The sequence below is a fragment of the Thermobia domestica genome, chromosome 8, assembly GCF_964235325.1.
Source record: "Thermobia domestica chromosome 8, izTheDome1.hap1.1, whole genome shotgun sequence".
Lineage (NCBI taxonomy): Eukaryota > Metazoa > Arthropoda > Insecta > Zygentoma > Lepismatidae > Thermobia > Thermobia domestica.
The window spans coordinates 188,048,541-188,062,205 of NC_137461.1; the positions used below are offsets into that span (position 1 = coordinate 188,048,541).

Sequence of the window (13,665 nt, forward strand, 5' to 3'; positions counted from 1 at the left end):
TATAATCTGGTCAGAAAAGTATTAATTATTTAAAGAAATAAAATTGTTAATACCTTTCTTCAAGTAAAATGTATAGTTTTGTATTCACTCGTATTTCGTACTATAATTAATTTGTTACTATTTATACCTAAAATAACAAACTTAATAACCATTAATGATTAATCTTTTCCAATGAATCGTTCAACGAATCCGTTATTAATTAGTTACAAACTAGAATCTTTATCATAACTGACAATTTTATATACATGTCAATCAGAGTTTATTCATTAATGAACGATAAATGATTTGGCCATAAACTGGAATATAGTGTTTTTATTTCTTTGTTTATTGGTACATTGGTTCTAAGATCAGTAGCACACATAGTTGTATTATTGATTTGTTGTTCGTGTGTACCAACAGAAGTTAAAGTCACATGAGTTTGCATGTTTAGACTAATGAAAGAAAAACTAAAAAAAATAGATAATGATTAAAAAAGAACAATGTTGGTAGAAAGCTGGGCGATATATTTTTTTTAAATATACAAAAGTTAAATAAGTAAAGCTTTTGATATTCCATTCATTTTCTTAGAAGTAACGTTTCAAAGGTACTTGACTGCATTTATCATCAGAGTACTAATTTCGAGAGAGAGTTGTATAATATTTTTTGAAAATAATTTTCTCACATAGTTATAATTTTAATTTTCAATTGTAACTATTAATATCTTTTACGTTCCTAACATCTGGTTTTATTTTATGTTTTCGTTTGTCCGATTTAATTTAGGTCATCTTCATATGAGATTGAATCTTCACAAAGTATAGAATCGAAAGTTTTAACAATATATAAAGTTTTTTTTTAAAAAAACATATCAATGTAGCAAAATTATAACAAAAAAAACTATCACAACTGTTTTCTAAATTAGTACAACTCTGATGATAAAGACAAGCAGATACTTTTTGAACATTAGTTCTAATAAAATTAAACGCAGATGCGATATTAAAAGTCTTAATTATTTAATTACAAACATCTCCATGAAATAAATATATATATATATATATATATATATATATATATATATATATATATATGTGTGTGTGTGCAAGATTTGTTTAAAGTAGTTTCCAATATTTAAGAATGGGGATCAGTATTTGTAGTATTCTTTTTGTATTTACAGATTTTAGGTGCCAGCCGGAGATCAATGGAACCATTATGTTCTAATTGCTGTCAGGTTGAAATAGTGACTTGGAATACCGTTTTCTTTAAATTAGGTACATAGTGAATGTAAGTGAGGAATTATTATACGTCTGGAGACAAATTTAGTGTATTATCTATTACTTTTGTGATAACTGACAGTTTTAACACAATGGATTTTTATCAATTGTGAGCTTTTGTAGACATATAGGTTTTGTACGGTTGATAGTTAATCCACTCATGCCAAATTATAATATGTAACTATTCGCGTGTCATTCCAAAACGATACTTCTTAATGTGTTATATATTTTACTTATTAAATAACGATTGTGTGTCCAAAATTATTTGTTCTTTGTGATTACATAATAGAAAACAACATGTTTTTAATAACAAATCCATTGATATTTAATAAGAAATAATGCATTTACAATTAACTCTAGCATTTATTGTGGAGGCGGATTCACCTAAAGAACATGTAGTACAAATGAATAACAAGTGGTAATTATGTTTGGAAGAAATTACAAACGTAGTAGACTATTCACCAAGACCCAACAATATCAAATTAGTAGACATTGCTTATGTAAAATGTGCATTTTAAGTGTTACTATCACCTAATGAAACTCAGAGCTCTGCGCAAACTATTAAGATAAAATAAGATTAATGTATCCACTCTAATCTTAAATAAGGAAATTAATAAACATCGAATTGTTTATATATTAATAAATGAACTGTTATTATAGAGAAACATCAAAACTTACGATGTTACGGTTTTATATGAACTGTTTTCTCAGGAAACTGTGAAAAGGTTTTGTTTGAATCAGTTTTGAAATTTCAAATAGACAATTGTTTAATTGCTTGTATTAGAAAAATATGCCAAAATAGACGTGTGCATCTAGTGTAGTATCTTTTTTGAAATTTTCAATAGTGTCAATGATATATGACTAATGTGTATTAAAAGTCTTAATTATTTAATTACAAATATCTCCATGAAAAATATGATTTTTTTAATTATATGAATTATTTAGGCTCAAACAATCAATGCTGAGACCTTTCAAATATTGGTATTCTACAATTTATTTGATGGATAAAGTAAAGGCTTGTCTTGCTGTTAATTAAACAGAATTGAGTTGGAATTTAAAATCTTAATATTTGAAAATATTCAAAATCTTAATACATCAAAATATAACCCACTTTCATATATAAAATATTAGTGTGTACATGTATAATTTATTCAATCAAATTTATTATGTGCGATATCATTGTGAACATTGTTAACTTGCTTTTGCTTTCTTGTATCAACAAAGTAGTTATTTCTGTCCATAATGTGTGATATAAGTGTTCGAGAAATTGTTATTGTGTCTCCTTGTATCCATGATTAAGGAACCATCAAAAGCCCAAAAAGAAACTCCTCTAGTTTATTGTATTGATAAAACAGGTATATATTGGCACTATATTTGCAAATTAGCATCATACTTATATACACTACGAGGGGCATACTAAAAATCGTGAATAACATTTTTTCACAACCGTAATCTATACTTGTAAGTGAAACCAAATATATAATCTCAATCTACAGACCTTTCTTTCACTTTTTCACATAGTCTTCGTTTTTTGCACCCCTTTTCTCCATCGTTCTGCAAGTTTGAAAATATCCTTGCGATAGAATTCCTTTCCAGCTGCCCATAGACGCTGACGCACTGCTTGCCGAATATTCTCTAGTGTCTCGTAGCGATGGCCTCGCATCTGTTCCTTCAGAAAACCGAAAAGATTATAGTCGGAGGGTGCCATGTCGGGGCTCTAGGGAGGATGTGGAAGTATTTGTCACCCAAATTTCCTGATTTGCTCCATAGTTGCACGTGCAGTATGCGAACGCGCATTATCCTGTTGAAGGATGATTTTCTTTCCAGGACGTTTATCAAGCAAGGCACGATGGAGCTTCAACAGTGTCTGGATGTAACGGTCAGAATTCATAATTTGTTCAGGCTCAAGAAAATCAACCAGAATGCAACCCTGTGCATCCCAGAAGATGCTCCCCATAACTTTCCCTATCGATTGCACTGTCTTCGCTTCCTTCTTCGGTGGCGAATTCAAGTGGTGCCATTCCATACTCTGTCGTTTTGTTTCAGGTTCATAATGATGGAACCAGCTTTCATCTTCAGTCACAATACTCGTCAAAAAGGCATCACCTTCATGTAGAAATCTCTGAAGAAGAGTTTGAGCAGTGGTTAGTCTCTGACGTTTGTGGTCCTCGGTTAATAAACTGGGACCCAACGGGCACAAACAGTGGCGGCGGTTGGACGTTAAAAGTGAGGGGGCAAGACATGATCTGAATATTTGTATATAAATGTTAGTTTTCCTGGTTGTTTCTAACATTTTGTTTGACGAAAGGTTGTATAACTAATAGGATACTATATTTTCAGTTAAAATACCGTATATCGTATATAATAGTTTATTAAGTAAATTAAGAAGAACAACGCAAGTAGATACTAGCCCTTTGTACTCTTAAACAACGAAAGTGTAAGAAGAGATTTGATTCCTTGCTCATGAACATCTTAAAATTCTGTCTGGAAAATTGAGTGATCAGATTATTTAATAAATTTGCAAAACAAATAAATAGAAAGGATAATATTAATCATAGTAATGAATAATGATGCTTGTTTTGCAAAAGTTATATTGAAACTGAGGATTAATGAAAAACTTAATATGTAATTCCACACATGATATTAAATGTATGTTATTACTCTTAGAAAATGAAAGACAGTAAATAGGCCCCTACTACAAGCATATGCTACGACATTTAAAGAAATATTTGCTTTTGCAACTTCTTGAAATATGTTCGTTGCCATTAGGTGCAGATTTCACTTTCTTGGAACACATCAAAACACAACAATACTTACAATCCACACTTCAGTTATACAAAATAAACTTAAAACCTAGAATTATGTTCAATTTACTAAATTTTATTGTATATACACTCGTACATCCTTAAACACAACACTTCACTCGTATATTACACTACAAAACAATGGAAAAGGTAGAAGTTGTTTCTTATCACGCTCTTTTTAATCGATATTCCTTACTTTAGAAAGAAGAAAAGACATTTTAGGAACTGTCATTTTTTGTGCAATTAAAGAATAACTTGTGAAATAGGCCCTACTTTTTTGCATAATGTTCTTTCGATTAGCTTCAAAGCGGCTCACTAACATATCGAGCCCTTGTAAGAAGAAATGAAAGTATGCTGAAATTGTGCTCCAATAGGTTATTTTTTGGGGTTATTTTCTGTGGCGAATAAAGCGCAATTACTGTAGCTTTCTTTACTCCACGGGAAGACAACCAATACGTATTCACGCAACAGCAAATATTATATGGCAGCATTTTTTCCTATTAATCAGTAACACATACAAAATCGTTACATTTCCAAATGAAACTATATACATTAATTGGTTACTTAAAAAAAGTGCGGGGGCAACTGCCCCCCTTTGCCCCCCCTAATCGCCGCCCATGGGCACAAACCTTTCGATAACCTAAACTATGAATAATTTCTTGCACCTCACTATGTCCAACACCAAGTTTTGCAGCGATTTCATTCACAGTGATACGCCTATCTCCCATAATTAGCTCATCAAACCTTACCTTGTTGCGTACCGTGGAGGCAGTTCGAGGCTCATCTTCGATACTCGTATTTCCATCCTTAAAATGTTTCACCCATTTCCTAACACTGCTGGCACCCATGCACACATCTCCATAAGAACGCTGTAGTCTGCGGTGAATTTCAGAACCAGATTGATCGTCTTTCACAAGGAATTCAATCGCAGATCGCTGTCGAAACGAAACATCGCTGCCTGCCATTTTGCAAATCCTGCCTATGGTCACATGCTAGCAACAAACAGCGTCAACGTCTGGAAAGAAAGAGATTGAGATGATATACTTGGTTTCAATTACAACAAAAGATTACGGTTTTGAAAACATGTTGCTCACGACTTTCAGTATGCGCCTCGTATAACAAACACTGGTGTGGCAGACACTTACGAGCCTGAGCTTACTCCAATGTCATGTGTTAGCGACTGGTGGAACTACGTCCACCCTAGTGACCAACATGTGGTTAGCACGTTGCATCGCTCTGCCTCTAACATTCATATCAGGAGCTTTCTGGGCCTAGTAGCAATCACGTCTTTATTTCACGTGACTCCCAAGTTTGCTTCACGACACTGGGTGGCTGCAGGGAATCGAACCCAAGGCCACATGTTCGTGACCCCGGGAGTTCAATACTCCAACCACTAGACTACAGTCTCCCACACTTATATATGCGTAAACTAAATATTTTCTAGTTCTCTATTAGTCAACAATTACTTTAAAATTATGTATAAATTCGTTGTTTAAGTGAAGTGTTCGTCAATAAACGGGGATATGTGCAATATATTTCAAGTCGAAAAAAAAGCATCCTTCTAACAATAACCGATTCAATTATTAGCAATACATATATTAATACTTGTATTTCAACACATACATTTATTTACGCACACAATGCACTTACTCATGAAAAGAAGTATTTTTAATTTAAATGTGTGGTGATAGGCTTATTTGTAGCCAGTGGCGTATTTACGATTTTGTTTCGGGAGGGGCTTTGCTAACTTTCGGGGGGGGCTTTGCCTGAAAATGTGAAAATTATGCAAGATATTTCATTTACTTTACTATACTAAATATGATTTCGGGGGGGGGGCTTAAGCCCGGAAGCCATCCCCCTAAATACGCCACTGTTTGTAGCACTATACTGTAGATTCGTATTTGGCACTCTATTGTTTAATAGTAGCTCCATGGTACAAAATAAATTAATTGATTGTAGTAAATAGTACTACTGAGGAATGTACAATGTTAAACTGATTTTTTAGTCATTTGCTAATAAAATGAATCTCATATCGAACTATGTAGTTTGTAATTGTTTAATGACGTAATAGAATGCATAGTTTTAATATAAAAGTTAAAATGTACTTGCTGAAGCATCCAAAATGTAAAAACATAAAACAGACGCTACATTTCAATTACCATTTGCTATCTTATTCATGTGTGAATTTAATGTTTTTAGAAATGTTGCTGGTAGAACTACATATTCGTATCCTAAATTATAGATAAAAATATTAATGCTCTTAAATTAATGGTAATTAGCTTGTTAAAAAAGCCCTTCTTCTTACTGCTCACTTCGAAAAGAAATTATGAACAGATATCTATGTCGTATTGATTCACTTAATGCCTTCCAAGAGAAATACAATATGTCTTTGCTGCAACGAAATAAAGCAGAGATGTGCAATTTTAAACGTTCAAAGTGCTCGTGTTTTATGTATTAATATAATTCTGATATGTCTTACTAAATTTCAAAGGAGAATCAGGACAAACGTTCCTAAAATTTCTTTTTTGCCTCGTCACCAACTCAACAATTCCACTCGAGCCCAATTGTGAAGTTAAATAAACCCGTCATTGGACAGCTGATCTTCATTTCGAGTTTCCGAGAGTGACTTCTACTATGTAGATATTTTTGTGATAGTTAGAATAGAACAGGGTTGGTTTTCGAAGTAGGAGCTAATAGATTTTTAAACAATGGAAGAGAGAAAAAATCGGCAACGATCATACACGCATTCACTCGTCAAATTTGAACTAGCTGGTGTTGAATAGATAATAAACAAATTAACATCCAGTATTTTAGGTACTAATTAATGCTTAAAGCACAAAGAAGTCAAAGGTGTTTGACACCAATTCTAGTTCAATGACAGAAGTATTTATTCCATTCATAAACAACAGTCAATTTACAATGCGGGATTCCCTCCTTGAATTTCTGAAAATTTCTTGAATTTACTACAATTAGGAAGATTCGTAATTCAACTTATTAATTTCGGCTCTCAATATATCCGACAACTGTGCAAAATGTATATGAAATTTCTGTAACAAGATACAGAGACTCACTTTAATATTCGGCCACCACATTGTATTGGCGTTTTATTTTGTATTATGAACTACAGTAAAGTAGAGTGATAATATTGTTTATGCTATGTGAAACCTCTATATTTTCTGCTACTTTTTACAAAAATTAAACCATAAAATTTTAACTCTAACGTACAAAAAATCAGAATATTTCTTCTCAAACACAAAAATTATAATCACTTTAATATTCGGCCACCACATAATGTGGAACTTTCCTGTAGCCTTCTTCAATACAAGAAAAATGTTTTAATACCTACTTGGATACCCATCATTGAGTATCACCTTCTTCAAGTAATTTTGCATATTTCCAGTTATTTTTGCGGTATATATTCAGGAGCAATATTGGCCCATTCTTCTGTTAACCTTCTCTCAAGTTCCTCCTTTGATGTTACTGCCACATTCCGAACTCTAGCGCCGAGTTCATCCCTCAAATTTTCAATGGGATTGAGGTCCGGACTTTATGATGGAATTTCGATAACTTTGGGGCAGTTGTACAGAAGCCACTCACGTACAACATACGACTTATGTTTTGGGTTGTTGTCGTGATAAAATCTAAAAGTCTCGCAGATTCCAGATTTGTCCCCACTCTTGTGTAAAGTCTCTTTTAGAATGCTCAGGTATTGTTCTTATTGCTCAGGTATTGCAGCATTTATAAACCTGAGTTCATCCACACCGACAGCAGATATGCACCCCCAAACCATTATGTTACCACCACCATGTTTGACTGTTGCTAGTAAATTCAGTTTCCTTAGTTCTTCATTAGCCTTTCGCCACGCTAGAACCCTGCTACCTGACTTTAAAATGTTGAATTTGCTTTCCTCAGCAAAAATAACATCTATCAATCATCCTGGTTCCTTTCGCACGTAGATTTTAGCGAACTCAAGCCGTTTCTTACTGCTCACTTTGTTGACAAATGTTTTTTTCTAGCTACCTTTCCGTGATATCTTCGTTTCTCAGTACTTTCCGAACAATCTCTGGGTGTAAATCCTTTCTACACCTTTATAAGAAATCCGCTGCAATCTTCGGTGCACTTAATTTTGAGTTTTTCTTAACTTTTCTCACAATCACACGTTTGTCTCGTTCATTTAGCTTGCTAGGGCAACCCTTCTGCTTCACGGATTCTATCCTGTCTTCATTCTTATAACGTCGCAAGGTGTCACCGACTGTACTTCGTGGTATATTCAAGAGACGGCCGATATACATATTGGAATTCCCCTTTTATGACGAAAAATGACCAGCTGGCGCTGCTCAAACGTTGTGTTACAACACTATCGCCCCATTGGAAGTGTTATACTGCAAAGCCAATACCCACTCACACTTTCTAACACGAAGACGAGGAATGAGTTACAAATACCACGTTCCTTCCCCCAATCATATTGTTCTGTAAACTGGAGATACAGCAGTAAGATCATTAAGTCATTTTAGTGGCCGAATATTAAAGTGGCATGATATGAAGGCAGTTTGTAAAAACATAGCAGTTAGTTAGACATAGTTTGGATTTACAACTTTTACACATTACGAATAGTACACGAGACATGATAGTTGTTCCCTGTCATCGCTTACAAATTCCTATGTATTTACATTAATGCGTCCTTTGACATAAATGACAACAATATGGGGTGGCCGAATATTAAAGTGAGTCTCTGTATTAATTCTGGCAAAAATTGTATGTGAATTAACAAGTTTAGGATCAAGCTCAAATCCTAATTCTGACGTTCGATGTTTATTACATTGGAATTGCACATTTTTCGGCTAATTCATGTCCAATTACGATACTACTCAAGTGATACATAAAAAATCAAATGCTTTACTCACCATTTTATTCCAAGAAATATCAAAGGGGCAAAAGAAAAAAAGAAAAGAAAGAAAGAAAAGAAAAGAAAGAAAATTGGTACCAAGTATTGACGTAAATTGCATCACAGCAAAATTTCATTCGTAGCTTAATTTAGGGTTGAAATTTTCAACTTTAAGGATAAAAAATATTTGAATATTTTAATGACTGTTCTCAACCTCAACACGTGAATGAACTCAATTGGGATATTCATTAAGTACAAATTCTCCCAAATGTCTTTTTTAGTTAAATTTGTCAGTTAAATTTGCAGAACACAATTAAGTAATTCTACTGTAGCATTGGCTTCCTTGACCTACCGTAACGGTTATTCAAATAGCACGAAAACTTCACTGTACAAGTTATTTTAATATTTTTTTTTCACTTCACTATTCAGCGATGTAACAAAATTCAAAGTAATAAAGGTTTATGTTAGCGAGTTTATAAAATAACTTTTAAAGCAACACTTTAGAGACCAAGCACTAAACTTCCTTTACTTTCTCTTCCAACTTAAACACAACTTTAATAACGGTACGGAAACTGATCATGGCGGTGAGGCTTATAAATTCAAACATTCAGGGTGCGAATTACCGGGGGGCAGAAGTACATAGGACCACCTCCCTTGAATTTTGGAAATTGCCAAATCTAAATTTAAGGTATGGTAGCATAGGACCAGGGTATGTACCTCTATCAGTATTGGGGGTCCATTTCGTTCCCTTTTATGGGTAAAGAATTGCCAAAAATCCAAATCTTGGAATTTTTTCACCTAATTTATCCCCTTTGATGAGATCTTATTACCTTCTATGGTTATATGGGAGTATACAGGGGTCCATTCCCTTTCACAAGACATGGGTGTATTAATGCACCCCTTTAAAATTCTGAAGGGGTATCTTGGCCCATCCTTTAAATTTTGGAAATTGTCCAATTTAAACATTTGGTATAATAGTATAGAACCCTAATATGTATCACTATAAATTGGTCCACCTCGTTCCCTTTCATGGATAAAAAGTTGCCAAAACATAAACATAAGCAATACATTGTATTACGTGTTCGGTTTTTGACCCAATTTATTCCCTTTGGTGAGGTCCTATTACTTTATAAGGTTATATGGGCGTGTATAGGAGTTCATTTTCTTTTATTAGAATGTGCATATTGGTGTACCCCTTTAAAAATTTGGGAGGGGTACCTTGGCCTACCCCTTAAATTCTGAAAATTGTCGAATTTAAACATTTGGTATAATAGTATAGCCCCTTAATATGTATCACTATAGTTTTGAGTGGTTTATCTCGTTCCCTTTCATGGGTAAAAAATTGCAAAAATATAAACGTAAGCAATATGTTGTACCACATGTTCGGTATTTGACCTAATTTATCCCCTTTGATGAGGTCCTCTTACATAAGACATAGGTAGATTGATGCACCCTTTTTAAAATGTGGGAGGGGTACCTTGGCCCACCCTTTAAATTTTGGAAATTGTCCGATTTAAACATTTCGTATAATAGTATAGGACCTTAATATGTACCTCTATTTGGGTGCTCCCCCTCGTTCCCTTTCATGGGTAAAAAAAAATACCAAAAAATCAAATTTCGGAGGATATTAACCCTCTTTGATGATGTTTTATTACCTTGTATTTTGGATATTGCCCAATTTAAACATTTATCTTCAAGTGTTAAAAGTTCATTCTCCTAAGCTACTACAGCTTCTTCAGGGCTGCAAAATCTCTTCCCACACATGCGATCTTTGATCCTGGGAAACAGAAAAAATCACACGGGGCCAGGTCACGGCTATACTTCGGATGAGTCATAAGTTTGACCTCCGTAGATTCTAAAAACTGAATTGTGATGTTGGCCGTGTGTGCGGACGCGTTGTCATGATGAAGCAGGATCCCACGCAATTCACTTCTTGGACGCCGTTCCCGAAGCTTCTGAAACACTTTTGTTAGGCAAACAGTGGTGTACCACTGAGCAGTAACAGTCCTTTGTTCTTCAAGTGGAACAGTTGCAACATGGCCAGATTCGGAGAAGAAAGTTGTGACCATCTTCTTCCCAACACTTCGCGGTCGCTCCACTTTCGTGGGTGGATTTCCGTCTGGAAAGATCCAAACTGTAGACTGGCGTTTATTTTCAGGGTGAAATTGATAGATTCAAGTCTCATCACCAGTAACAATATCAGAAACGCGTCGAGAATTGCCTCCATCAAATCTTGCAAGCATTTCTTCACACCATTCCACAAGCATGCGCTTCTGCTGTTCAGTCAAAGTGTGAGGAACCCAACGAGATTTAAACCTTCCTGAGCCGAAGATGATCATGAAAAATTTTTTAACTGCTTGCGATACAATGTTCACTGTAGATTCAATGTCCTTGAACGTTGTTCGAGAATTTTCTCGAATCATTTGTTCCACAGCGGTAATGTTTTCACCTGACACAGCTGTCGCCGGACGTCCAGCTCTCTCTTCATCTTTAAGCGATGTCCGGCCCCTACTGAATTCACCAAACCACCGAAAAAGTGTAGCACGGGAAGGAGCAAGGTCCCCAAATGCCCCCTGCAAACGGTCAAGACTTTGTGTCTCGTTCAAACCACTTTTAAAATCGTAAAGGATCATTGCCCGAAAATGTTCCCTTTCGAGCTCCATTCTAGACAGCCGAATACTGCTCACATCAACAAACAAGTGAAGGCAATACGGCCACGCCGATAAGCAAGGAGAGTTGAAACTTGCTTCGCTTCTTCGCTCTGAATACCACTACCGAACGCAATTGTTGGAATTCAAATACCGTGCCACAACAATGCGTATCTCAAAAGTTTCGTAGTGACCCTCGTTATTTTCGTTAAAAAAAAAAGTTGGTTGGGGCACAGACCCAAACCTTTGATTACGAATTGTCAAAAGTGCTAATAAGTATAGGTCAGAAGTGTCTAAAGGATATGTAGATTTGCAACGAAATTTTGTGTAGGGACCATATGCAAATAGTAAGCAAACATGTGTTTTTAGCTTGTGCGGAGAAGCAGTGTTGGGGCAAGGCCTCCTCCGAAGAAAGTAAATATTATCGTAGAAGTGCAGGAAAGAGTGGATCGAAGCGAATGAAATTGTATGTAGATATTGTATATGTAAAATAAGGCAATTCGTGTCCCCATCCGATTTGCTTCACATTTGGCATATCAAAAGTAAGCATAAAATAAATCGACACGTGTTTTGTGTATGTGCCAATTGCTCGTTTATCTGTCTGTTTGTACCATGCTAGAGTGCGCAATGTTCAGTCTTTGAACTTGAACTTTTGAGAATAGAAACAGGACACACTCGAAATTCACTGTATTGATTCTAACTTTTAGGTCATCTATCTATTGATAACATTTCACTATTTTAACAGCTGTTTCCTACCTATAGCGTATTTTATAGTATTTCAGGGGGTTCTTTGACCCTTAGAATATTTTTCCACATAAACAAAAACACGTTTCGATTTCTGTTTACTCTTGGTGTGCCAAATTTGAAGCAAATCGGTTGGGGACAATTGGAAAACACGAATTGTCTTATTTTACATATTCAATTCCCAGATAGCACAGAAAAGTTTTTAAAAATGTTTAAAAATTTGCAGAGACAAACTAAAAAGTTTGCAAAAAACTTGCCTTTTCAAATGAGAAAATTTGCCGAAATTTCAATGCAAATAACGAAGTTGACGCTGGCTGAGTTTGCAGCAAAGTTGCCTCAGAAAACGAAAACATCTGCCAATACAAACGAAATGTTTGCGACTGCACAGCAAGAAAGTTTGCCAGGACTTTGCTGCAAATATTTTGTGCAAATTTTCTTTGACAAAATTTCCGAAAATGAGCTGATAAATTTGGTGAAAATATTAAAAGGTTTGCAGCAACATTGCAGAAAGTGTTTTCACGATCGCAAGATCATGTTTGCTGCAAATGTATCAGGTGATGTTTGCTGCAAATTTATAAAGTAATTTTTGGTGCAAATTTATAAGGTAATATTTGTAGCAAATTAAGAAGGTAATGTTTGTAGCAAATTTAGAAGGTAATGTTTGTAGCAAATTTATAAGGTATTGTTTGTAGCAAATTTAGAAGGTATTGTTTGTTGCAAATTTGGTATAAGGCTAAAATATGTATCAAAATTCTGAAACTAGTGATCGAGGCATAAGTCAAAATATTAACTGCTTGCGATTTAATATTATTAAAACATAAAACGCAATCTACCATTCCGGTTGCATTCATGGAGTAATCACCTGTGACGTTTAGGAGATATTTTTCATTATTTCCAGGTTCTGCCTAAATGCAATCGGAATGAGACATTGTGTTTCGTATGCTTTAATAGTTTTTAAATCCCAAGCAGTTTATATTCTGACTTGTACCTCACTAGTTTCAGAATATTTCTACATATCTTAATCAAAATTTGCAGCAATTGTCTTGAAACTAGTACAACTATATAAAAAAAATCAAACGAGATGGGCTGATAAGGATCATTTTTCGCCCATCGAATACCGGAAAAATGAAGAGTCCGATTCAGACAAGTTTGCAATGTCTGTATATTGGAAGATATGTTTTGTATGTGAATATAATAGATATGTGAGAAAGAAAATAAGTCATAGAAATTAGTGCCCAAAAGGAGGTAGTTTTGCGTCATTTTGACAATGTTTGCTGTCGTTGACATAGGCTTGTAGTAAGAAGGATTCGATGAACCTAAATAAACCAGACTCGTAA

The 13,665-nt window shown here is 34.6% G+C and overlaps 1 protein-coding gene across 2 annotated transcripts in view; it reads left to right on the forward strand.

The window, feature by feature from the left end:
* eys (eyes shut) overlaps positions 1 to 9,067 on the forward strand; it is a 1,117,243-nt gene extending 1,108,176 nt beyond the window's left edge. For both annotated transcript variants that reach the window (XR_014132762.1, XR_014132763.1), the window contains one exon: positions 1,151 to 9,067. The gene's annotated coding sequence lies outside the window, so the exon portion shown is untranslated. The remainder of the gene's footprint in view (positions 1 to 1,150) is intronic.
* Positions 9,068 to 13,665: the final 4,598 nt, after the last annotated feature.